Below are 24765 nucleotides of genomic sequence, written 5' to 3' on the forward strand. Positions count from 1 at the left end.
TGATGACCCATGTTTGTCTAGCTGCATAGCTGCTGAAGAGACCACGCAGGGGATGATGGAAGTGAGTAGCCCATGTTGGCTCGCTCTATCCTAGGGGAAGGGTGGCAGCTAAGGCAGGCTGGTAGATCTAATGAATGAGGCAAGGAGATGGTGACAGCTAATGGAGAGGTGCAGAGCGAAAATAAAACTGCATTCAGAGTACAATCTGCCTTAGATGGTCAAGACCTGCTGTGGGTCTCCTTACCTGACAATGACTGCCAAATCTGTGAAAAAATTAACAAACTCTCTCATGGCCTAGTGGTATCCTATGTTTTTCATTCCCCCTGTGCCACTGATAGAAATGTGCAATGAGACTGTACTGTAAATGTGTTATATGCAGACAGTGTATCCTGCAAATGCAATTTAACTGCAGTTTGTGTCTTTGCCTCCCCTTTACTTCCATGGATAACATGGTATAGGGTTTAAGTTCTAGGGGTGCTCATTTCTGTAATGTCACCTGACTTGCATCTTCCTGCTGACTACAGACTCCCCACCTAGATTCTTGATATTCACATACCATTGCATGTTGCCCCAAGTCACCCTTTCTCACCACCTGCCCTTCCCATAGTACTGTCAGCACTACACTAGAATGCTCCACTATGCCACACCTATGTGATGCTACAGTGATTTAGATCTGCTCTCATTACACAGTTATATAGTCTATAGTCTGCAATCTGACAGGTTGCCTTGCAGAAGCATTCCTGATGTAAGCCAGGAATGTGAAATGCATGCTGCAATGACTTTTGCATGGATGACCATGTAAGGAAGTGTCCAGAAGTTCATCAGCCACCTCCTCCCCCACCCCCGCATACAGACACCCACATACACACACATGCGCACACACAAACATAGTATATTCTAAACCTAAAGCTGTTTTAATGCATAGGATATTACAAGGAGGTTGGTGTTGTAGCACTGTGGTGGTCCCAAAAAAGTATGACTCTGCTACCAGTACCATGTGACCACTCTTCTCAAGAAGCAGGAGTTCGTATGACACAGTGGCAGGCCCATTAGCATTTCGCTATGCCATCCTCTTCTTCTGTGCTGCTAATCAGTATAACTCCCTTATACTGTTTGTGACATTCAGTGCTGCTGTAAATGTGACAACTATTAATCATGTTGTCAATCTGACAGCAGCACTGCATAATGCAAATTGACATAACAGCGTTCCACGGATTTGTGATACACAAGAAACATTCATGACACTCACACAATAAATCACAAAGAAGATGTCTGTCAGCACTCAATGCCACCTAACATCTCAGTGGGAAGGTGCTGTCAGACCCATCAGAGACAGCTTTTTTATCTCTTGCACATAAAAAGAGTTCTCTATATTGGAACCAGCCATCTGGAATACTATCTCCATTAAGAAACATAAATGGTGACACATTTAAGCTAATGAGACATCTCTCTTCTCCTACGTCTGCAAATGCTTTTGAGAACTATGATGAATTATTTTTTTATCACTTCTCAGACTGAAAAATAACTCCGTCCTGCTAGCTCTGTATGAACCGGATATGTGCTGTTATTATTACGTTTACATCACTGCATTAATTAACATTTTCTTTATTTTTCTAAACTAATTGTTTTCTAATTTCTTTGTAATGTATCCTTGCTTCTTTTCCTTTGTAATAACTTAATAAACTAGACTTTTTCATAGCTGTGCCATTTCCTTGTAATGTAGATCCTTGAATGCGTGTCTCTGTTTTACTCAGCACTGTAGGCCTTAAATGTGCACTCTCTACTGTGTAGGTACGTAGCTGCACATTTCATGTAAGTAGCGCCTTTGGTATGAGTCTTGGATGGAAAAGGTATATGGATCAGTCAAACAAACAAACAAAGCCTTGGAAAATAACTGAGGTGCAAAGAGAACTCTGAAAATCATTCTGCGAATATCCAGCAATGTTACTTCAACAGGCATGACATTAACATATTCAGACTAAAGCTCACTGAAGATTTAAAAGGAAAGAAATGCTTATGATATCTTTTGTCACAATACAAGGCTGCATCACAGCATCCGTAAATTAAATGCCATGATGCAGTTTGCACAACAATATCCATATTTATTTGGTCCATTTTTTTCAATAAAAAGCTTCATAAACATTTTATTAACTCCAGGGCCCCCCCCAAAAAAAAAATTGCACATTTCCTTGCCTGATGTCATGTAAGGTGGCTGTCTATAGACTTTAATGGATGCCTCTTTGTGCATGCAATACTTGTATCCATTACCACCTACGGAAGCCTTCATGTTTTCCCCTTAGGTGATGTCACTGACGTTAAAAATCAACTTAAACCTTAGTGTCATCAACATGAGGGTATTCAACACAAGGCAGGGCAATGTACAGCAAGGGCCACGTTTCATTGCAGAACATGTGCAAGGCCAGGACAGTATCTGTTTGTTTCATCCGTCTCCTGCTGCAATGCCATTTTAATTGAGCATGTCATATTTTACTTTTTATTTCAGTTCGGTTTGCAAGGTTAGTTTCACTAGCAGGACAGACACGGGAAATAATCCATGCAGGCAAATGAATACAGAGTTTACATGATTTCTATGCAGTCTCTCATAGTGTATATTCCATTGCTAATAAATATTGTTAACGACATCTGCTATGCTTACTGTTCATGGTCTAGTTCCATTACCAACAGATGTTATTAAGGTACAATTTGTGACCTGCATTCATGCAGTCAATGCTTAATGTACATTTGTACTGTACTACAGGGAGATTGAACTCCCAGCTACAGGAGTGATAATGTTCCCAGGCAGGTTTATCTATGGGTGGTGTGTAACTGACAATATACAATTTCTGTGCATATCACTGCAAAAAAGGTACTTATTTCACTCCAGTACAGAGCTAGATGTTGAGAGTGTGTGTGTTTTAGTGATAGGTTTCTTACTTTTTTTTTTAAATGGTAGCAGTTTAGTGTCCATGGTTTTCAACACAAACAGATGGATTGCCTGCTCTTTTTCTGATTATTTGTATATTCTAGCAAGTTCTCTCAGTGACAGTTATCCTACCAGTTGAGCTTTACTTGTCTAAGTTTTTTTTCAGTATGGGAGACATGAATTACACCTGCCTGGTGAAAATCAGTAATACATTTTTAATTTTTTTTTTTTTAATTAGTGGAACTACTCATCAGTGGACATAAGATCCCTGACCTTAACCTTAAAATCCTAACCATAACTCACCTCTAAAACTCTAACCCTAACTCGTCCTAGAAACCTAACCCTAAAATTCCATCCCAAACCTAACCTTAAAATCCATCCTTAACCATAAACAAACAGCCATATTCAGATAGCATAACTTGCAGTAACACTAATTTTGTAGAACACCTTCCCATCTAGTAGGAGTAACCATGGCCAATTTTCCCTGAGTGTGAGAATAATGGCAAGGATTTGTGAGAATTTTAGTTATGACTGCTCATAAGTCACTATCTGCAACATATGCAAGTAGGCATGGAGTTATTTATTATTAGGTAGCCCTGTCTTTAAGGGAGATGCTGCTACTGGAATTGATGTATGTGACCCTACATTCTAAGACTGTTTGAAGTCAGGCTTCTTGATGTTCACGTTTATGACTACTGTATCCTACTTATTCATCTGGGCAATGTACAGACATTACATGTGAACTTGTAGTACATGGTGGCAGAATTAAACTTAATACCAGAAGCTGCATTTGTTTTCCACTCTGCATTTTTTGTTGTCATTCAAGCTAATATAATCACATTTATATTTTCAAACATACTGTTGTTTCTGAATCAGTCTTGAGTCTCGTTCTCACAAATATACAGCTTTTCTGGGTAACAATTTTGTAGATGCATTTCTTTAAATTTTGTCTCAGAATGTCTTTACTACAGCCAACAGTGGTTTTATAACTTAATGGAAATATGCCAGAAAAAAATGGAAGCTTTGTATTCAAACATACTGGACCCCTATCCCAAAAGAGTTGCTCTCATTGTAAGTCTCCCCCGATTCCGAAAGACTTGATCTCAGTGTTAATGACTTACTTCTGTGTAAGGCCTATATATAAGCAAGTTTACTATGGGGACCAGATTCCAAAAGATCTGCTCTCGGCCTACTCTCAGTAGTCACTTACACTGATAGCAAGTCTTTTGGAATTAGGACCATAAACTGTATTACACTGTGAATAGACTCAGCAGAAAGCATGCAATGTAATATACTTGTTTATGTTGTAGAAAGGAAGCAATTAAGGTATGTACCACATTTTAAAGAGGAAGACAAAGGCAAGATTTCTATCTTTAACAAAAAAAAAACAAGTTTCAAGTATAGTGAAAATCAACAAAGATCATGTCTTAGTATGAACAGTTATGGACCACACCCAATGGAAGCACTGTGGCTTCAGGAACAAAAAAGCATGTAAAGCAACTAATAGAGTCTGTAAGCTTTATCATGGTCATAATTACTATAAAAAAACCTTCCTAAAAATCAAATTTAAGTATTGCAGCGATTTACATGCATTAGAGGTAAAGGAGTAAGTGAAGTAGAAATGTCTGTGCACACTGTTCATCTGTATATTGTGGATGAGGTTCACGCTGTAATCAGCAGAAATATTTTTTGGACAGGAAAGCTGATTATTAAATGCATGAAACCTGTGTTTAACCTGGATGCGTGGGATGAATGCAATATACTGTCTGAACTGGCATTCATAGCACTGAATATATCTAATAACATGTACAAGTCTCCATGAATGCTTTTGTAAGTAAACTTCCCTCTAACTCATTCCCTCCCTTCCTTTATGTCTTCATATGAAATATTTACAATCTATCCTACATACACTAATTATAAGCATTTTATGCATAAATTATCACTGTAACCTATGAACTGGAATACTATAAAAAAAAAAAAAAAGGGGGGGGGGATTTTCGTTTTGACTGCACTATCTTAAATTTCCTAAATATTTTTTCTTAACACTTATAACTTCTTTTATGTAATTCTATTATTATGTATCTCTATGTGGAGCTTTTCTTCCCAGGCCTCTACTGAAAATGGACATGTATCCAGCTAGACCAGCCCGGTCAACAAATGTAAAATAAAATAAATAAAAATAAAATAAACTTGCAAAAAAAAACAAAAAAAAACCAGAAAATATATAGCATTTGTCCATCGAATAAGTAAAGTTTTTATGTGGAAGCTAATTTAAGGCTTTCTTTAACCACAAGATGAATGAAGCAGTAGGAGAAACTACTCCATGTAATCTCAACTCGGTGTCAAAAGAGCAGAGGGCATGTACCAAAAGGCCTTTTTCAGGCCTAGCAACATATCTCTATTTGGGTCCTCATGAATGCTTTTGAGGTATTTAAGGCACAAACCAAGGTCCATGGAACAGATTTCACTGGACTGAGCACACAAGTGCAGACAATAACAGTTACTATTCCAAGTAACACCATTGAGAAATCATTTATATCTCTGTCTGGTTGGCTGTTAAACCTACTTCACTGAGTCTGTGCTCTGCACCAGTTATGTTCAAGCTTAACTGAGGAATTAAAAAGTACAAAAACTATGAAAAATAAATGTGAACAACTGCTATTTAAATGACAAATTAAGCACTGAGTTACAGGCAGCACATATCAAGAAGCTTCTAAGGTACAATGAGACTTATGCTTTGAGGTCAGTATGTCATAGGGTGATAAAGTATAAACAATGCCACATTTAGAAAACCTTAAAGTAAAATTGAGGCATATGCTTTGAGGCTAAAATGTCTCAGCTGACAAAGTTCAGACAAATACAATACTTGCATTTTTTTTTTACAAGTTTTAGTATCACCTTTTAGTAGACAACTCAGTCAGTGGTATTTAAAATGAGTAGGTTATTGGTGTCAATGTTTACTCTATACAGTTTCACAATTATTTGCAACTGATAATAATACAATTGTAAGTAAAGTAAGCTAGGGCTGGCGTCTTGTGAAAAGACAAAAGAGAAGCAGGGCTGCCACACCTTCAAATGTTCAAAGTTGAATAATTTTAAGGAAATGCAAGATTTTACAGGATAAACTATACCTAAAACTTGTGCAAATGATTGCATTTCATATTTTGTCATAACAAGAACTCAGCTTTGTAGAATTAAGTGATTCCCATACAAAAGCAGTCTTTTATGCAAGTATTAGTGGAATGTTTGGAAGTATTTATTTGTCCTAAAATCTCAGGACATTTGTTATTTTTTATCTTTTTTTACAGTACACAACTGCCCAAATAGGTACTGCTCTGTGTAACAAGGGACATGTGGTTATCCTAAGGAAGTGGGAAAAAGCTAGAATACAATTTTTCAGAGAGTTTAGAAGAAAGTCTACCGAGTTAGTGACTTCACAATCTAGACTGCAGGAAAAGCAAAGCCAAAGGTTGAAACAGCAACTATGATAATACTGAAAAGGCATGAGAGAGATTTACAATACTACAAAGAACAGCTGAATAATCAGAATACAGCACCACAGAATGTCTTTCAGTAGCAGCATCAGATAGCTGTTGTAGCAAGATACAAAAGGATACAATGTCAGTACAAAGTAAACTATAACTGTGTTTAAATTATAATGTTCATGTGACTAACAGATACAACGTAACTGCTGAATGTATGTTGTGAGGTGCTAATGACATTTTGCAAAGTATTGTTTCTAAGTTCTGGTTATCTGCAAGGACTATCATGTTAAGAATTTTCCAGAATTATTACCTTTGGCTCATGTTCTAAGAAGAGTTCCAGCTGTGTTCACAGGTAAAACTGAGCAAGAACTGAAGCACATGGAAAGCATGGAAGTCATTACTAATCAAATAATACCAAATAAATGTTTTTATTAGCATGAAACAGTCAGGAATCAGAACAAACTGAGAATATGTATAGATCCTTAGAACTTGAATAAACAGCTGAGAAAATAACTATCTGCTTCAGACAATTAAGGGAGTTGCTGGAACCATGACAAATGCTAAATTCTTTTCAGGCCTTGATACTAAGGATTCTGGAAAATTGGACTAAATAAATATAGTTCCAAAAAAATGCAACATGTTTAGCTGAACTGCAACAGGAAGGAAGTCTAGACAGAAGTTTCACTATGACAGATCATACAAAAAATATGTCAATATTATACTATCATTTGCAATCTCTCTAGTATTGAAATTGTTCATATCTGAATGAAAAGCTAAATGATATTGTTGTTAATAATTGATAACGTTCTAGTCTGGGAGCTACCATATAGGAACAGGACCTGCATCTAATGAAGCTACTAGACAGATTAAGGCAAGCAGGCTTGATGATAAACAAAGGTGTCAAATTTGTGTAACTCCTTTTAAGTACATAGAACATGTATTGGCTTTAGAACAGCTTAAAACTCATTCTGACAATGTCGAAGCAGTTATGAACATGAAAAAGCCTCGGTTTTAAATCGACTCTTATGTTTTCCTTGGCATGATACCATATATTTTCAAGTTCATCCCTAACTTGAGCCAGACTATGATGTAACATAGTTTTTGTTAGCTGTGCAAGAGAAAAGCTTTGAAATGCTTAAATATCTTGCCACAGTGGCACTTGTACTCAAATTCTGTAATGTATCACATCCTACTTCACCACAGGTAGATACTAGCGAGTAAAGTCTTGATGCAGTGATATTGCAAGAAGGAAGATAGATAACTTATGTATCAGGAACTCTGAATGATATTCAGACACCCTATGCTTAATAACAACGTTCCATGTATTTATGAAGAGACTCAGTGCTGAATCAGACCATAAATCACTTCAAAGCATATTCAAGAAATCTTTACATAAAGCACCTGCAGAACTGCAAAAGGATCGTATTATCTTTGCAAAAACATGAACTACAAGTTCAGTATAAACTTGACAAATTAATGCATGGAGTTGACAGCCTAAGTACAGCATATGTGTATGTATAAAGAAAACTTCTTTAAGAAAGGTCTGGAAGTTCTTTTAATTATTTTTGAGTTATGTATGTCAGCTGAGAAGCCAGATGAGCTAAAATTTCATGCAAAAGAAAACACTGAATTATTAGTTGCTGCATGACATAATTATGACTGGACTACGAACTAATTCCAAGTCATCACATCTTCCCATTCATGGTAATTTTCCTTACCAAGATGAGCTTTCTTGTAATCAGGCCTTGCTATTTTTGTTGAAGGTGATGAGACATGTTAACTAATCCACAAACAAACTTAGATATGATCACATGCAAACAAAGATTCATGATGTTCTTTGTTTGCCTAACATGGCTGATAAAATGGAGCAAAACTGGAGCACGTAGTAGAAAAATATGAAATCTACAACATACTTCAGAAATGAAAATTAAAACAGGAGACAATACTGGATGAAATTCCAAGCTTACCTCAGTCGGAAGTAGAAGCTATCTTAGTTGACGGGAGAGATCCACGTTGCATTCTATGCATAGACTAGTACTAAGAATTTTCAGAAGCTGTGTGGTTATGCAAACCATAATCAAAGCATTAATGCTATATGGAAATATGTCTTTAAAAGACAACAAATTCCTACTAAAGAATGACAGATAGTTGTCCTCAACTTGTGAGCTGGGAGTTTTACGTATTTGAACATTTTTGTGTAGCAGGTTTATCTGGCAACGTGCAGTTTCTGGTTCCCCCTCCTCAGATCTAAGTGCTGCAGTTAAAATACCATTCACAAAGCATTTCAGCATGTCCTGTCTTCAGCCATGACTGCACTTACAGTATCAGTATTAATTTCTGAATGTATGTACTGCACCAGTCAACTGTTATCTGTCATCTGCATCTCTTAGTGCCCTGGCCCTTGTGCAACTTTGCCCTTCACCCTGCCCTAGTAATGCCTCTGCCTCCAGTTCTATTTATCCTCAAAGCAATAGGTATGTAGAATAAGTTGTTCAGACAATTAAAAATCACACCAGAAAGTGTAACAAGGAGTTGTCAGACTGTTATTAGGTATCAATTATAGAAATGCACCATTTGCAACCTGTGGGTCTTTCTTCAACACAACTGTTAATGGGTATGTGACAAAAGGAGGTACTGCCAGCAGAGCTAGCTGGAATTTTGTAAATATTTATATGTCATTTGTGAATATCAAACTAATCTATACAAGACGCTTGTGTTACAAATGTATTAGAACTGTATGTCACATGTATATCAAACTGCTTTGTACAGAAGTTTGTGCTAAAAAGGTATTTGTAAAATGTTGTATTTAAAATGCATCCACAGTGTGCCCTACTGGAAGAGAAAGAATAGTTGTGCAAAATCTTACCATAGCCATAGATGTTCTTCTCTTCCATGTTGCAGTATTCTTTAATGTGGTATTCTCCACCTCAGGTCAGCCTGGTTGCTGTTGGTGCATGGGACATCACACGCAGGGCCATAAACCAGGAGCCAAAATGTGACGTCTGCATGCACAGACCTCAGAACTAACTGCCCAGTCGGACAGTGGACTAGGTAGAGCCAAATGATGTCCTCCAGACCAGTGAAATACCATAGACTGCCCAGTGACACCATAGTCTAGGAGATGCCCTAGGGTGTCCCATAGACAGGTGAAAGGAATGCAGGGGGATGGTGTGAGAGAAGGAATACTGCAACATGGAAGAGAAGGACATCTATGGTTATGGTAGGATTTTACACAACTATTCTATGTCCTCCTATTCCCATGTTGCAGTATTCTTGGTGGGGAGAGTACCACAGCTTAGGAAGGAGGAAGGGTGGAGGTAGAGGTAGCTGATTCCAGAAATCCCAGCAGGATTGCCCTAGCAAAACCTGATTTGGCTCTGGAGATATGGTCCAATTTGTAGTGTCTGGTAAATGTGTATAGTGGACCAGATGGCTGCTTGCAGGATGGAGGCTGTGTCTCGGCCTTTGAAGAAGGCTTAGTAGGATGCTACAGCCCTAGTGGAGTGTGCTCTTAACCCCTGACGTAAGTCCTTGCCATGGTAGGAGTAGCAGAAGCAGATAGTTTTCCTGATCCAACAGGAGATAGTTTGTTTGGAGACTACCTTGCCCCGGGCCCTGGGATGAAAGGAAAAAAAGATTTCCTTATGGACTTAGTTTTGTCCAAATAAATCTTAGCTGTATGTGCACATCCAGGGAATGGAGTTTTCTCTCACTGTCATTGGTGGGAGAGGGAAAGAAGGTAGGTCATGGATGGACTGATTTAATGATAGCTCGTTGACCACTTTGGGCATGAAAGAAGGGTTGGTGCGCACGGTCACCCTGTCTTTGTGGAAGATAGTGTAGGGGGGAGAGGCCACAAGTGCCTGTAACTCTGACACCCTTCTAGCTCAGTTGACGGCTACCAGCAGGATCATTTTCCATGTGCACATTTGCAGTGTTGAAGAACTGGCTGGTTTAAATGGGGTCAGTGTGAGTTTTTTTAGGATAAAGTTTAGGTCCCAAGGCAGTGGAATGGTTTTCCTTGGTGGCCTGATGTGCAAGACCCCTTTCAGGAACAATTTAACATCTAACCTGGAGAGTAGAGGAGGGTCTAAGGGTAAACAGGCAGAGATTGCAGATAGGTGGACTTTCACTGAAGAGTATGAAAGGCCTGCCTTGATAAGTTCACACACATATGTTAAGACTAGAGGGACATCCACTAGAAAGGGATCCCTATGTCTTTGGAGACACCATTTGGAGAATCTTTCCCATTTAAAATGTAGGCTCTCCTTGTGTTAGATTTCTTGGCCTCCCTCAGGACCGAAAGCATGTCCTCAGAGTAGCAGTGTCTGAAGGTTATTAAAAGTTTATCACCCAGAGTATTAGACATAGCATTTCCAGGTAAGGGTGGATGAGTGTTCTCTTCTGCTGTGAGTAGGTCCACCTTGTGGGGTAACTTGTGGTAATTGCCCTTGGCGATGGATAGTAGAAGTGGGAACCAATGCTGCCTTGGCCAATGGGGAGTCACCAGCAAGATTTTTGGCATGCTCGTCCTGATCTTCAAGAGGACCTTTTGAATGAGAAGGGAAGGAGGGAAAGGCATACAGAAACCATCCCTTCCATGAAATGGTGAAAGCGTCCACTCTCCAAGCTAGTGAGGAGTTGTCCTTGGTACAAAAGTTTTTCAGTTGTCTGTGCTGGGGGGAGGCAAACAAATCTATTTGAGGTGTGCCCCATTGGTGGACAATGTCTAGAAAAACTTCTCTGTTTAACATCCACTCGTGATGCAGACAGGATGATCTGCTGAGAGCATCCGTTTGTTGGTTCTCCCAGGATGGTATGCAGGCTTCCTGCAGAGATAAGTTGTTTTGGGATGTTAGATTCCAAATCTGGATTGCTAGCCTGCAGAGGATATAGGACTTGCCCCCACCCCCCATTTGTTGATGTATCACATGACTGTGGTGTTGTCTGTGAAGATTTGAAGGGGTCCTGGCTGAAGGATGGGAAGAAAGGTTTTCAGTGCCAAAAGGACTGCAGTCATTTCTGACACTGATGTGCTTTTTCTGGAGGAGGGACTGCAAGCGTTCTTGCACCTTGAGACCCCTCATGGTAGCCCCCCAGCCCAGGTTTGATATGTCTGTGTGCTTGTACTGAGCTGGTGTGGGAAGGTGAAGGGGAAATCCTGGGTTCATTTGAACTTTATGGATCCACCACCTTAACTCGGCCTTTAGGCAGGGTAGGAAGGTAGTCTGGAATTCTAGGGGGTGGTTGTGTTGGGACCACACATTCTTTAAATACCATTGTAGTTTTCTCATGTGCACCCTGGCTAATGGTAGCATAGGAATGGTGGCTGCCATAAGGCACAGAAGTCACAGGAATTGTCTTGCTGGTAGTTGGTGGACCTGGAACAGATCCTGGAAGTGGCCCGTTATGGAAATTACTTTGTCCTGAGGAAGGAATGCCTTCATCAAGTCTGTTTGGATCCTGCAGCTGAGAAAGATTTTGTCCTGCTGTGGTGCTAGGGATGATTTGGAGAGATTGAGGGTGAACCCCAGACCCTGTAGCAGAGACATGGCAAACTGCAGATTTTTTTAGGGTGACTTTTTCTGAAAGAATGAGTATATTGTCTAGCTCGGGGTAGATTTGAATGCCCTTGATTCTGCAGTAGGCTATGGCTGGAGCAAGGCCTTTGATGAAGACCCTGGGTGCAGCAGATAAACCAAACAGCAAGGCAGTAAATTGAAAGTGAGAACACGGCCCAGTGAAATGCAAGTACTTTCTGTGTGAGGGTTTTATAGGGATGTGGAGGTAGGCCTCCTTCAGGTCTAGAGTGACCATGAATGCCTGTGCTGGCAATAAACTTATTAATGTCCTTGCCTCCCATAACTTTAGCAATACTGCCATTGCCTGATTTCAAAGCTACTTAACTGACCATCAAGCCGTCCACTGGCAACAATCCCTTTCATCCCTTCTCCCAGTCTCCATAGGGGTACCACAAGGCTCTATCCTTGGACCCTTACTATTTTTTTGTTTTTACCAACCAACTTCACTATGCCATTCCCAGTGCCAGTATAATTTAATATGCTGATGACTTTTCCTTGATTTGCTCTGCCTCCTCCCTCACAAATCTTCAATTCATCACCCAAGACTCCTTCCTGTCTGTTGAAACCTGGTTAACCATCTCCCAGCTTATATTAAATGCCAGTGAAACAATATTTATGCTCTTCTACTCAACTAGAAATATTTCCTCCTCTTCACCCTTCCACATCTTCTCAAAAAGCAAAGCCATAATCACTCCTACTCCATATACCAAATTACTAGGGGTTACAATTGACAATAACCTGAATTCTGATTTTTATATAGACCAAACCATCAAAAAAGTGCACAAGAAACTCGGCCTCCTACATAGAAATAACCAATTTTTAACTAGTAGCACTAGAAAGACAATAGCCAGGACACACCTGCTATCAACACTCCTATATGCTTCCTCTATCCTTACAAATCTCCGCAAAACTGACCTCACAAAACTTAAAGCCCGCTACAATAAAATTTCAAAATTTGCTACCAATCCTTCCTACAAATCACATCATTGCCTATCACTCACACAACTTGATTGGCTTGAACTCCATTTGCTCCTTCAATTAAATCAACTAACTTTTACCCGTAAAATTCTCCACCACCCAGAAAAGACCCCTGCCCTCAAAGATATTATACAACCATACTTTGCCTCTAGATCCCTTCGCTCCAACAATAAACTTCTTCCCCAAGTCACCAAAGCAAAAAACATTGCAGGTGAAGCTCTCTACTCCAACTACATTTCCAAACTTTGGAACACCTTGCCAAATTTTCTAGTCACTACACCCACATCTAAACAGTTCAAAAAGCTTTTAAAAACCCATCTTGTTAACTCCTGGCTGTGCTCTTGTAACACCCCAGGGTAAGCCCCTCCCCCATTCCCCCTGCTCCTTAATCCCCCTTCTAACCCGTCATCCTCCACTATACTAATCTCTTCAGAAATCTGAACTCTATTTCTCCCTGTAAAATATTATCTGGGGCACCCCAACCTTTCATCCTGGTCCTTGTATTAGAATCGGTGTCACTATGTAAACTTTGTACATTACTCATAACTACAGTTTCACATGGCGTTTAATTTACTACTGCTTTTGTTCCCACTATTTCAATGTATTAATGTTCTATATTATGTATTATCGTAATGTCCTACATTTTTGATGTACTCTATAAGTTTCAAGTTACATTGTTATATTTTGTAACATTCTATGTTACTGTATTATACTGGAGCTTTTCTCCCCGAGCCTCCACTGAAAAAGGACTCATATCCAGCTGGCCTTTCCCGGGTAAACAAATGTAAAATACATAAAAAAAATAAATAATGGAAGTAGGGTTAGGAGGGATAGCATTCTGAAGGATGGGAATTTTAGGAAGAGATTTAGAAAGGACAAATGCAGGATTAGCCTCCATGCATGGCCCATCCATTTTGGTACTAGAAATAGCCTTGAGTAAAAGCCTTTTCCTTCTTGTCCTGGGGGGACAGGTTCTATAGTTCCATGGGTCAGTAGATCTTGTATAATGTCTGAAATAAAGTGTAGGTTTTTTTTGGGTGGGAATGGGATCCCCTGAGAGGGGAGCCTTTCTTTCCAAGAAAGGAAGTATCCCTCTTCTACTATTGCCATGACACAGTGATATAAAGTAATTGTTCTCCAGAGGAGCAAGCAGTGGGAGAGACAGGCTGACAGGGTGAGATGGGCAAGGCAGTCACACATTGTTGGTGCAATTTCTGTCATGAAAGGGCTGTCTGGGGGTAAGTAGAGAAGAGGCTGGTCTTGTAGAGGTCTGCCTCCTGGTTTCTCTCCTATGCCTGGAAGAAGAAGGGGTAGCAGTGGATGGGGCTCTTCTGACATAGGTGGTCTTAGCTGGATAGTTTCTGTATTATTTAGGTATAGGGGATACCAGAAGGTGCTTAATGTCTTGAAACTCCTTGCTTTTCTCCTGAAGATTCTTAAACAGTTCAGCAGACTGCTTTCCCAAACAGGAGGTTGTGGTCTAGTGGAGCATCAAGAATTTTGAATTTGCAATCCTTAGCAGGGGTTAAAGCCAAAGCCATGAATATCTTGCGGAGCACCGAGCTGGATGCAGCACATCTAGCAGAAGTCTCTGCTGCATCATAGCTGCATTTGATGTCAGTGTCTGGCCACCTGGGATGCCATGGTCAGTTTTGATGCTACCTCAGTCTTGTTAGGAGTGTCAGGGATTCAGGCAGGGAGGACATGAGTGTAGATGCTTGGGATACCAAGACCGAGGCATACTTAATCACATGGGTTTGGTAATTAATAGCTTTGAAAGCTAAGGTGGAAGAGGTGTAAACTTTCTTCCCTACCCTGTCCATGTTTTTGCTGTCCTTGTCAGTGGGGAGAAGGGACGAGGACGGGATCTGTCTTGACTGCTAATCTGGGGCTACAGCAATCACTGCAGGGTCTGCCAAGGGGGGCTTCACAAGAAATTTGTGGTCGTCAGGCACCTTGTAGAAATGATCGGGTCTCTTAGGAGCAGTGGCTGAGAATCAGAATTTTTAGATGCTGATGTAAATGCATCTAGGTGTGCAGGTATACCTGGAGGAATGGCAGATGATGAAGGAGATTCAGTTTGCAATATCTCAAAATATCTTCTTTGAGTTTCAGTCATTTGGGAAGTATCCCATTTGAAGTATTCTTTCATTTTAGTTATGGTCTCCCCAAAAGTGATGTCCTCAGGAGGAGAGCCCCCTTCTATGGATTCCTCATCAGGGGAATAGTATTCTAGAGGAGAGGCTATCTGTGCTGATAGGTTATAGACTCATCACATGATGGAGAGAGTTTCTTCCTCTTCCTCATGGGAAGTGGAAGGGAGTATAGAAGTAGCTGAGGCAGGCCTTGAGTTTAGCACTGGGATAGTGGAGGGCGAGGAGGCTGAGGGTCTAAGAGCCATGAAGCCTGCATCAGGGACTGAGTAAAAGATTGCCAGTCAGGACGTCCCTCAGCAGATGGAGATAAATATTTACTTTTTTGTTTTCTTTTTAAAGGAGTAGATTTGGGAGAGGGAGAAGGCCTAGGTTCAGGGGACTAAACTAAAGCAGAGGCTTTGGATTCTGGCGTCTGAGATGGGCATCTGTTGGATCCTGGTTCCCCCTCAACTTCGGTGGAAACCAATATCTGAGTCATCTCCCTGGACGTGCCAGCCAGTACTTCAGAATCTACTACCTCAAGGGGAGCCAACAAGGTAGACGGCTCTAACGAATGTCTCTCAACCCCTATATTGGTGGCAGGCAGGGTGTCCGATGACAGAGAGGCATAGGAAGCAGGCTGTGAAACCTTGGCCTTTTTCCAAGGAGGTTCCACCTGGGCAGCTGACTCTAGATCCATTCTAAGTGCTAATTTTTTAAGTCTGTGGTTTTCCCAGTAAAGATTAAGGGTGGCCATATGGCTTCTAAGCATCTTAGGGATGAAAAATTAGCAAATGTTGCAGGCAATATGGTCATGTTCCTGGCCTAGACATAAAAACGCAACAGTTATGGGTGTCTTTATGCAGAATTTGACATCCGCATTGGCATTTACCCTTCTCAGTGGACATTGACTAAAAATGAACAAGCAAACCAAGCTCAAGCAATAGTAATTGAAAGAATTCCCCAACAGGGTACTTAGCTTTCGACATCTTGATAAGTAGAGGGGCAATGTGATTGATCTGACATTCGACTGTGGCAGAAAAGTTCTGAGGTCTGTGCGTGCAGACATCACATTTAAGGCTCCTGGTTTATGACCCTGTGTGTAATGTCCCATGCACTAACAGCAACCAGCCTTAAGCTTTTGTATAGGAGCCGACGTTCGGGTTGCTTGAGGCAGAGAATCCCACACTAAGAATACTGCAACATGGGACTAGAAGGACATCAAAAATGTACATACACTATTGTAACTGTTTGAATGTATACACTTTAACAGTGGAAAATGGAATAGAGGAGGTTAACCTCAGTCCAACAAACTTTAGAAAAATATCTGAAATTAAATTACTTTATAGGCTACACCATAAAGATGTTTCAATGCAGCTAGAGGCACAAAGTCTGTACTAGGAAGTTTTTTTTATTGTCTTGAGGGTGAACTAATTGCTACTTTGGAAGCATTTGTGTTAATATTAATATTATACAGTAAGATTGGACATCCTTTGTTAAGAGCCTTAAGACAGCTGGCAGAAGTGACTGTTGGCAGTGAAAACTACCTTATAATCTGGGCAGAAGGGGGCATAACTAGTAAACCTGTGCCAGTCTTTCCCAGGTTTGTGTGTGTGTGTGTGTGTGTGTGTGTGTGTGTGTGTGTGTGTGTGTGTGTGTGTGTGTGTGTGTGTAAATCAAACCTCAAAGAGCGTGTGTGTCAGCTACTTGGGCAGGGACACAAAGCACTGGTTGGACAGAAATAGTGCTAAAGGTCCTAGCTTGGCACTCAGCTGAGATCTCATCTCTATAGCTATGCCATTGAGGAGTCTTACTGGGGATCTGGAGAAAGAGCGAGAAACCAGACCCAGACTGACTGTGGTCTCTGAGTGCTCTTAAGGGAAATTGGGCATACCTTACAATTCAGGGTGATTGACGGTACAGAAACAAATTAGGGTTGGTGATTTAAATAATGTATTAGAAAGTAGAGAATATGCAAGGATAATTAAGTTAAGAACTGATGTAGAACCAGGATTAAACAATATGGTCAGTATAAAACCAGTTTTGGTTAAAAAACTGAATGACTTAAATTAGAAAATATATTTAATGCATTTTTTTAAATTTTATATGGTTTTGAAGTTTACTAACTGTAACTATAAAGAATACGTTTTTAATTGATATTTAACCTGGATAATTAATTTCATGTTTTTATAGGCTGACTGTGTTCATTTGATTTTTAAATTGTGTGTGTGTGTGTATATATATATATATATATATATATATATATATATATATATATATATATATATATATATATATATATATAGTATGAGTTTTTTAGAAATATATTAACACTGATGAAGGATTTGTATCCAAAAGCTTTGTTGTTATAATAAAAGTTTTCGGTGTTTCTAACATTTCTCTGGAGTTGGATTAATGTGTATTGAGCAATATTATTTGACTTCTGGTTTATCACTACTTTCAACCTTAAAAGTACATGTATTTCCAGGGATGTAACAGGGTGCTGCAGGACCTGTGAGCAGTTCCAAAAAGTAGGCAAGGCAGGAGACAAGGGGAAAGCTCCTTTGACTGAATAAACAACCAAAAAAACACAGGTCAGTGATAAAGGTTTTAATAACAAGCTCCTTGGCCAAAACCCTTCAAGAGATAAAAAACCTCATACAAAACAGCACTCTATATATATATATATATATATATATATATATATATATATATATATATACGCATACACACAGCCCCCAATTAACAAATTAAAGACACATTAAATAAGCAGCCAATTAGGCTGTAAAATGTATTACTATTTTTTGAGCAGTGCCAAAACGTAGGCAAGGCAGGAGACAAGGGGAAAGCTCCTTTGATGCCTTTGCCTGTGACTGAGGAGCCTTTTCAGAGGGTAGCTATGGATATTGTGGGGCCTCTGAGTACCCCAAGTTCCACAGGAAAGAAGTATATCCTAGTAGTAGTAGATTATGCTACCAGATACCCTGAGGCAGTGGCTCTGTCCTCCATTGAAGCAGAAAAGGTGTCAAATGCATTGTTAGAGGTTTTCAGCAGGGTAGGCTTCCCAAAAGAAATGTCAGAGGTGCCAATTTCATGTCAGACCTCCTGGATTGTCTGTGGCAGTGCTGTGGGGTGAAGCACCTAAAGGTCACCCCCCTACCACCCCCAGACTTATGGTCTGGTGAATAGATTGAACTCTACACTAAAGACCATGCTACGGGCATTTGCAGACCAGTTTAAGAGGGAGTGGGACAAATATTTGCCCCATCTGTTATTTGCTTACAGAGAGGTGCCCCAGGAATCCACAAGTTTCTCAACTTTTGAATTGCTGTATGGGCATAGGGTGAGGGGACTTCTACATTTGATTTACAGTGAGTGGGAGGAGAATGAGTGTGAATCCCACAAGGAGTCTGTTGTGGCATATGTCCTAAACCTCAAGACAAGGTTCAGGGAACTCATGGGCATGACCCAGGAGAACCTGGCAGAAGCCCAACAGCAGAAAAAGATCTGGTATGACAGGAATGCTTGAGCTAGAGAGTATGCTATGGGACAGCAGGTTATGGTTCTCATTCCTGTCAGATGCAACAAGCTGCAGGCAGCTTAGGAGGGACCCTTTAAAGTGGTAAGGAAGGTCAGTGATGTTAACTACATGGTAGAACTGCTAGGCTGGAGGCAGGGGCACTCATTGTGCCATGTTAACATGATGAAACCTTACTATGATAATGAGTTCCTGGTGCTAAGTACTTGCAGTAGAAGGCAGGAACAGTCTAAGGGGGATCTATGGCTACAGGGAGCCAGCCAGCAAAATCCCAAGGTACTACAGTGGAGCCTAGGGTTTCAGGCATATGACATGACAGTTCAACACTGTTATGAGGTCAGCAATGCAAAGGCAGCTGGAATCTCAAGACAGGAAATGGGGTACTGTATTACCAGATAGGCTCATCCCTCTCAAGCAAAGTTTCTCAAGCGTAACTTGAAAAACTAGCTTGAGTCTTCAAAGGGGTGGGGGTATGACAAAAGGAGGTACTGCCAGCACAGCCAGCTGGAATTTTGTAAATAATCATGTGTCACACCATACACTACTGGTAGAGAACAGCAATGTAAATGCACTATTGTAACTGTTTGAATGCATATACTTTAACAGTGGAAACTGGAATACAGGAGGTTAACCTCAGTCCAGCAAACTTTAGAAAAAATATCTGAAATTAAATTACTTTACAGGCTACGACATAAAGATGCTTCAATGCAGCTAGAGACACAAAGTTTGTACTAGGAATATTTCTGTATTGTCTTTAGGGTGAAATAATTGCAACTTTGGAAACATGAAAGAATGTAATTGTTTTATGACTTCCAGCATCTGCCAAACACCTCAGCTAAAGCCCTTTGAGTATTTTTACAGGTAGATGCTACATGCTATCAGCTGCCAGCAATGGGGGTTTTGGCTTGGAAACTAGAAGTCAGATAACCAGAAATGATGCTGTTCTGCAAGCTATCCCAGCAGTAATATTTTAGATATTAATTTGAGAAGTCTCTTAGTGAGACAGAGCAATATGCATTTTGTCTTGGACCTGACAATAGCAACAATAAGAACCATTCACCACATCTGCTTTGTTCTAATGAAGTAAGTCTTTAGAGTACAGTAATTCTCTTAGATATGGTCAGGAATATAGTGAAGTTTAATTTAGATATTCTTTTTCTTTATTTATTTGAGACTGTCATTCAATGTTGTTTTAAATATTTCCTGTGGTTTTGAACTCTGATGTCACTGTGAATATATATTTAGTATTGTCTAAGTCTTTTATTATCTATTATTAAAAATATTTAATACTTTCATTGGGGCTAATCTGTGTAGAGATACTTACGTTTTGAGAGTACTTGCATATTTATTTGATGACACTGTGTGGGCCACTCCTAATAGCCTTGCTCTTTGTGAAACTACCTTTTGTGTTAACATTAATATTATACAGTAGGATTGGACACCCTCTGTTAAGGGCATTAAGGTAACTGGCAGGAGTGACTGTTGGCAGTGAAAACTACCTTATAGTCTGGGCAGAAGGGGTCATAGCTAGTAAACCTGTGCCAGCCTTTCCCTGGTGTGTGTGTGTGTGTGTGTGTGTGTGTGTGTGTGTGTGTGTGTGTGTGTGTGTGTGTGTGTGTGTGTACATAAATCAAACCTCAAAGAGTGTGTGTGTCAGCTACTTGAGCAGGGACACAAAGCAATGGTTGGAGAGAGAGAGTGCTGAAGGTCCTGGCTTGGCACTCAGCTGAGATCTCATCTCTATAGCTGTGGAAGTGAGGCGTCTTACTGGGGGGGGGGTGTAAGATACCTGCCTTTTATTGTTTGCCAGAATTACATAAAAATTTGCAGAGCCCTCCGGGCCACCCAATTGTTGGTGCTCATAAATATTTTTTAACTAATATAGGTTTACTTATACATGAATATTTAAAACCTTATGTTATGAAGTTACAGTCTTACATGAAAGAGTATTTTGATTTTTTAGATAGAATATGAGATATCAAGTGGAACAATGAGATGTATTATGTAGTTATGGTTGTAAAAAGTCTCTATACCAGTATTAAACAGCAGGACGGTATTAAAGTTTTAAATTATTTTTTAGGAAATTCTCCCTTGTCTTGTTATATTATAGAACTTGCACATTTTTGTTTGTTAAATAATTATTTTGTTTTTGATGGTTGTATCTATCACCAACTACAAGGTACTGACATGGGGGCATCTTTTGTCCCCATGTATTCAAATTTGTTTATAGCCCTTTTTGAGTTGGAATATCTGTATAAGCATGAGTTAGTGAGAAGCAATGTCATTGCTTACTACAGATATTTTGATGATTTAATTTTTATTTGTAAGGGTGGGAGACATAATGTAATGAACTTCCGTTTGGATTTAAAACAGAACATTTATGGTTTGAAATTTGATGATATACAGTGCGGCAGCATGGTCACCTTTTTAGACTTGGTATTAGAAGGGATTAATGGTGGGGGTATTAAGACATCTGTTCATAGGAGATTTGTTGACAATACCCGTTTTTTGCATGGGGATAGTTTTCATCCCCAGCATTTATTGGAATATTTACCTTATGGGGAGTTTCTTCACATGCATAGAATTTACAGTGACTGGGGAGATTTTATAAGGGAGTGTAGGTACACTTTTTATATGTTTATAAATAAAGGTTATAACTGTAATATGGTTAAGTCCTTACAGAGATTTGTAGCACACAGATTGGGACTGAACCAGTGCTATAATGTTATGAATAAGGTGATAAACAATACTAAATCTCATAAAAATCAGATATATTTTGTCTTACTATATTATAGTTTGAGTAAATAGGATTAATAAAATATTGCATAATTGCTGGAAGTTTTTACTTCAGGATGTGGAGTTAGAAAAAACAATAACAAATTGCCCCTCTATTTCATATAAAAAAGGAAAAAGTTTAAAGGATTTTCTAGTCTCTAGCTATTTTTCTAGGCCTAAAGAGAGATTATATGTAACTCCTGTCCTGAAGGGTACATACCCTTGTGGTGGTTGTTCTATATGTTCCTGTATTGTTGCAAGTTTCAGGAAAATAAATGGTACCAAGTTTTTACCTGGTGGCAGTTTTTCTTGTAATAGTGAAGGGGTAGTGTATGTTCTTAAATGTCCCTGTAATTTATTTTATATAGGGGAAATCAAAAGAAATTTGAAAATAAGAATACAGGAACATATAAGGGATATAAAGAACAGTAAAACTGAAAGTAATATTATCATGCATTTTAAAACAGCACATAATGGATATTATTCCTTGTAAGCTTCTGAGCCTCCCAAGCCCTTTTGTGTTGGAGGGAAGCCTTCTAGCTTATCAGTGGGAGTGGTAAGCATTAGGTAGCTTATCTACCACAAGAGGAGTGGTTCCTGGCATGGAAATTGTAGCTATTGGCTGTTTGGGCAGTTTTTTCCATCTCTTTCAACGTTCTGGTTTAAAAGCCGCACTTGCGCATGTTTCCTACCTTTCCTGTAACTAGCCTAGTCCAGATACAGAGTTGCTGTATCCAGGACTGTTGGTAAGCTTCTGAACTCCGCAAGGTTTTCTGTGTTGCAGGAAAGCCTTCTAGCTTATCAGTGGGAGTGGTAAGCACTAGATAGCCTGTCTACCACGAGTAGGGTTACCACCTGTCCCACTTTGCGAGGGACAGTCCCTCTTTGGGCAGCTGTGTCCTGACAAAAAATTTTAAAAATGGCAAATGTCTTGAGATTTTAGGACAAAATTATTTCCTATATATTATGTAATAGTTGCATAAAACAGTTATTCTGTATCTAAAATACCTAAATGTTATAAGAAACAGAATAAGCAACTAAAATGCTACAAGAATAAGCTTTTATGTAGGCAAAAAAGTCAAGTTCTATCCTTTGTACTGATTGTGGGTATGTGTCGGCTTGTAAAATCTGATGTTTGCCCCGACAATGTCCCACTTTGGCCATTTGAAAAGGTGGCAACCCTAACCACGAGAGGAGAGGTTCTTGGCCCAGAAATTGTAGTTTATTGACCATTTGGACAGTTTGTCTGTCTCTTTCAACTTTCTGGTTTAAAAGACCACACCTGGGCTTGTTTCCCATCTTTCTTGCGACTAACCTACTGGGTAGCACTAGAAAGCCTTAAAATGATACATGCCTTCTAGCTTAGGAGAGAGACTTTGGAGTGATTAAGTATCAGTTTTCTGTACTTTCTTGCTGTACTTAACTGTTTTCCACCTAAACACAGATTTTGCAGCGTTTATTGTGATTTAAAAGCATATTTTTTCACATATTGTACTTATATGACTGCCTGCACTTTTAAAAAGTTGAAGATACAAACTCAAATGGCTTCAGGTACACTGAGGTGCCCAAAAACACACAACAGCAAAAGTAAATTAAGGCACCAAAGTTACACACTGGAAATCAGTCACAGTACTTTATTGCAGAAAACAAACGGTAAGCGCTTTCACAACTTGATGTTGCTTCATCAGACCACATCACTACAACTGATGTTTGGTTAAATACTAAGACAATTAGTATGACATCACATTTTAAAGAAATATTTCCCCACAGACATAAAAACATATACCAATATCTATAAGAAAAATTACATAAAAAATATAGAAAAAGTATATATATATATATATATATATATATATATATATACACAATAAAAGAGATATTTTAAATATTTAAAAAAAGGGAGATGTCATCCCTGATGGTTATTGGTAATAATCATTAATATATATATATATATATATATATATATATATATATATATACATATACACACACATTTGTGCACATATAACCATAATAATACAATAAAAAACTCATACTTAGTGTTTAAGGTGCCTTGCCTTAAGGTAAGGAACTAATGAGGTACAACCATTCAAACCAGGATATCTATCTGCTTGTAACTTGGTGATCCATTGTTGTTCTAATTCTTCAGTGTGGTTTTCTATATCACCACCTCTATTTGTCCTTACTATCTGTTGTAAGATTAAAAATTTAAAACAATAACTACTGTCCATATTCAGGACATGATTAGCTAGAGCATTTGATTACTTCTGGTTCTGTATGTCCCTTATATGTTCTAACATTCTTTCTTTAAAGCTCCTATTTGTTTTGCCTACATAATAGGCATGGCATACTTGGCAAAAACAAAAATAAACAACATTGGCACTTTTACAATCATAGTAATTCTTCGTATAAAGTTTAAAACATTTCACAGGATGAATGTGCTCATTTTTAGTGTAGACATGCTGACAAGCAGCACAATTCCTGCATGGAAAAGTGCCCTGTCTGTTTGAGAAATTCTTTCTAAAAGACTGATGTTCTCTATTACAGAGCTGCTGCTTTAAAGACACATTATTTCTAAAACTGAAGTTTGGAGTGTCACCAACTGTGGAAACCAGACCTGGTATTTCATGTAGTAAGTGCCAATTCTTTTTAATAATTTCCATATACTTATTGATGTCACTTGCAAATCTAAAAACTATTCTAAACTTATTTCTATCAATACTTGTATCATAAGATATACTTGTATCAGCACCATAAGAGCTCATGTATGGTTTACATCTTGTAGATCTCAATTTCCATGCATCTGCTATCACTCTAGTAATTTCTGAGCTAGAATAGCCTCTTGTTTGAAATTCGTCTTGCAATTTATTTAAAGCAACTACTGCCTCTTCATCATTATTATGTAGGCGTAGAGTTCTATAGACTTGTCCTTTAAGGACATTTCTAGGTATGTGTCTCGGGTGCATGCTTGACCTGTGAAGACAGGCATTGGTTCTTGTGGGTTTATGATAAATATTAGTTCTTATCTGCTTTAAGTCAGTATGGGTGGCACTCACATCCAAAAAATCAACACATGTATCAGAAAAAGTAAAGGTAAACTTCAAAAAATCTGTAGTACTATGCAAGTAATCAGTGAAATTACTGATATTTCCACCATGCCCTTTCCACAAGACAAAAACATCATCCACAAAACGTACGTACCAGAGAATATAGTCAAAAAATGGATTAACATCTGACAAAACATATTGTTCTTCCCATCGTACTAATGACAGATTGGCGTAGCTGTTAGCACACGAAGTGCCCATAGTTACACCAATCTTCTGTAGAAAAAATTGATCCTGAAAGGTTA

The 24765-nt window shown here is 39.0% G+C and overlaps 1 protein-coding gene across 1 annotated transcript in view; it reads right to left on the reverse strand.

Annotated features, from left to right (window-relative positions):
- The window catches only part of GDPD4 (glycerophosphodiester phosphodiesterase domain containing 4), a 1130252-nt gene that overhangs the window by 790407 nt on the left and 315080 nt on the right, over window positions 1-24765 (reverse strand). The window lies entirely within an intron of this gene.

The sequence above is a fragment of the Protopterus annectens genome, chromosome 5.part1, assembly GCF_019279795.1.
Source record: "Protopterus annectens isolate FY-2018-M chromosome 5.part1, PAN1.0, whole genome shotgun sequence".
Taxonomy (NCBI): domain Eukaryota; kingdom Metazoa; phylum Chordata; order Ceratodontiformes; family Protopteridae; genus Protopterus; species Protopterus annectens.